A 3,326-nucleotide genomic window follows, 5' to 3' on the forward strand; every position below is an offset into this window, starting at 1 on the left:
GTTACAGAAACGACTAAATCAGGCTGGAATGAAGGTTTTACTGCTGCTTGTGACGATATTGTGCAGGTGAAGGAGGTAAAGTCCACATCCTGGTTAAAAATAACTTCTTCTAAAACGCTCGGGGGAGAAAATAAAAGGCTCCTTGTTATCATCTCAAGCCGAGCATTTTGTCAATCAAGAATTCCAAACGAGTAATTATCTGAAGCGAAGCGATTTGTGAGGAGTAAAGCCGCCGCCTGTGTGCAGAACAAAGCTCTGAAGGGTTCTAATCCGGAGAACCGAGCGGCTCCACGTCTGGCCCGCAAAGAGTTAAAGTGCTCTGCATCTGTTCCATGCACCCCTGCAATCCCCACAGATCCTGCCTGCTTTCTTCTGCTGCTTCTCCTCCCTCCTCCTCCTCCTCCTCCTCCTCCTCACCCCTTTCCTTCCTCCCTCCCGTTGCTTGGCCCTGAGCCCAGAGAGAGCCGCCTGGAAGAAGGAACACATTTTGAGCCCCCGCTTCCCTAAAAATAAAAAAAAGAAAAACCTCCAGATCTTGTGAGTTCTCGTTGCCCAGATGTGTTGCCTTCCTTCTCCACCTAAACACTGGAGGAGCTGACGTTCTGCGTCGTGAACTCAGCGACCTCCTTCCCCGCCGAGCATCGCACGCTTCGTAATCCATCCCATAATGACAAACACGCCTCTTCGTTCCCTCTCATCTTTTAAAAAAAAACATCATCTGCTCTGCTGCAGGTAAAGAAAAACCATCAGCCTCGGTGTTCCAATCGAGCACAAAGTGACTCTTAACTGACGTGGACGCTGTGGACGATAGAAGAGCCTCAGATGAAGCAGAGAAACGAGTATGGTCGAGAAATTCAATTAATGTGACGACTGATAAATAAAAACACAAACTTATGAGACGTTTTATATACGAGTCAGTTGGATCAACATGAATCAAAACCAAACATCATAAAAGTAGGAATTTTTTTTTGCAAGATTGCTCTAATTATCACTTTTTTTTATTTGTAGTATTTTCATTAATTTACTGGTATTTTACAGATTTTTCCCTGTTTTGTTAAATTATAGAAAATAACTCGTAAAATCACCAAAAATAAAAAGGGTAATAATTTTCAAGATAATCACCATAAAACAAAATTGTAAATAATCTTTTCTATTGTATTAAAATCTGCAAAAAAAATAGTTTCGTTACAAAAAAAAATCGATGATGAAAGAAGTAAGACGATAAGAAAAGATCACAGAAATAAGAGTTAATTCACATCTTATAAAACAAAACAAAACGACCAAAACTGAACATAATGTCCACGTTAAAAATCTGTACATCTGCAAATAGGGATTAGCTTTTAAACAAATATATAATTATTGTTGTTATTTATTTTTTTTATGTCACAAATATTTGCGTTTTTGAATTTAACAACATTTCACCATTTTTTACATAATTTTTCTGGCACCTTTTCTGCCTGATTTTTAGTATTTTTACATTTTTCAACAGTTAATTTTTATTTTTCTGTGTATTTGTTTGATTAGTGCAGATAATAAACTGGTTGTATGTTTGAACTGAATCAAATTGCACTTGTTTGTTTAAACTGACGCCGTTGTGTGTTGTGTCTCGTTACAGATGCTCAGAACAAATCCTCATCGTTACAGGATTTGTGCTGCACACAGAAAGATGCAGCTTTTGAACTGACTTGATTGCTGCAAACATTTAAACCACATTTCACGGACGTCAGCCGCCCTTCAGCCGCTCTCTGTTTAGGTTACATGAGTCTTCTAATGAATCACAGAAACCCTGAATGTTCTGCTTCATCCTCGTCTGATCTCCTTGTAGCTGATGCTCCGTCTCCCGCTGACATCCTGACTTGACTTGTTTGTCCAGAACCTTTTATTTCTCCTCCGTCGGGTCGATCTCCGTCTTAAAGTCCACATTTGTCCTCAACAGGACCTTAAAAAGCGGCGCGTCTCTCTGACCTTCTGTCTTTGTTTTTTTTGTTTTCATGTTTCTCTCCGCCGATGTACATTCGTCCTCCGTGATTCGTCTCTTTCTGCCGTCAGATAAACACTTTCCTTTGTCTCTTTGTGGAGTTTGTCCTCTTTCAGGCGCAGAGGAGGTCGTGTGGTTCGTGTCCAGTCTGTACAGTCATACCTACACTGTAAAAACATGAAATAAAACAGCAATATTCTAGCAGCTGGGGAGCCAAAAACACTGAAAAACGACAGAAAATAACCAAAAATACGGTCATTTTACAAAACTGCATACATTTTCTAGCCGTGTGTGTGAGATCATGTGTGTTTTTTGGCTTTTTAATGTTAAATGAAGGATATTTTTATGTGTAAAAACCCTAAAATTACCTGCATAGATAAATAACCAACATAAATAATCATAAAAACTGTATTTTGACAGATTAGCGCTGCGTACAGATATTACACACTGATGAAAATCAACATTTTTATCAAGTAAACTCCTCATTAAACAAACAAATCTATGAAATATTATAAAATTTAAATCACAGCCAAAACTGTAAATAATGTTCACATCAACAATCTGTAGATTTACAAATAATTATTATTTCTTTTGTGTTTGACTGAACAATAATGTTCGTTTTACTGCATTTAAATCACAAAAAAATATATTATTTTACAGATATTTACCAATAAAGTAAAGAAGAATTTGTACACTACGGCTTGAAAATGGTAATTTTTCATTTATTTATTTGTTTACTCTTATTAACAAACAACATTGATGTAAAATTACACAACCAAATACTTCTTTTTCTGTTTCTGTTCTAATTTTATAAACATATTTGAAATATTAAATTTGAATTTACCAGCTTCCTTTGTTAGATATAAATGGAATATTTGAGGAGTAATGGTGAATTCCTAAATGTGTTATATCAAAAAAATGTACATTTAATTTTGAAATAATATGAATTTTGGGGTTAATCAGTCCCAAGAAGAATATTCATATTATTTTTATTTTAACATAAGACATCTATCTACTTTATTCTAATTTTACTGATTTTATTTTATTTTTAAAAATACAGAAAAAAATCAGTAAAATACAAATTGTTTAAAAATATATATTAATTATTCTTTTTTTATTTTTTAAAGTATATAAGATCTCAGATTTGTATTTTTCCATTTAATTTAATTTATATTGGGCTAATTCACAACATAAATCATGTCAGGTCAAGACCTCACTGTATTATATTATAACTGATGTTTACAATCTGTTTGTCCGACATCTTTTCTTTCTACGTCTGCAAACATGAATCCGTCCTCTGCTGCTCTTCCTCTCATTTCTCTGATCAGGGATCTGACGTCCGACCACG

Source organism: Stegastes partitus, unplaced genomic scaffold (genome assembly GCF_000690725.1).
Source record: "Stegastes partitus isolate 25-593 unplaced genomic scaffold, Stegastes_partitus-1.0.2 Scaffold1107, whole genome shotgun sequence".
NCBI classification, from domain to species: Eukaryota; Metazoa; Chordata; class Actinopteri; family Pomacentridae; genus Stegastes; species Stegastes partitus.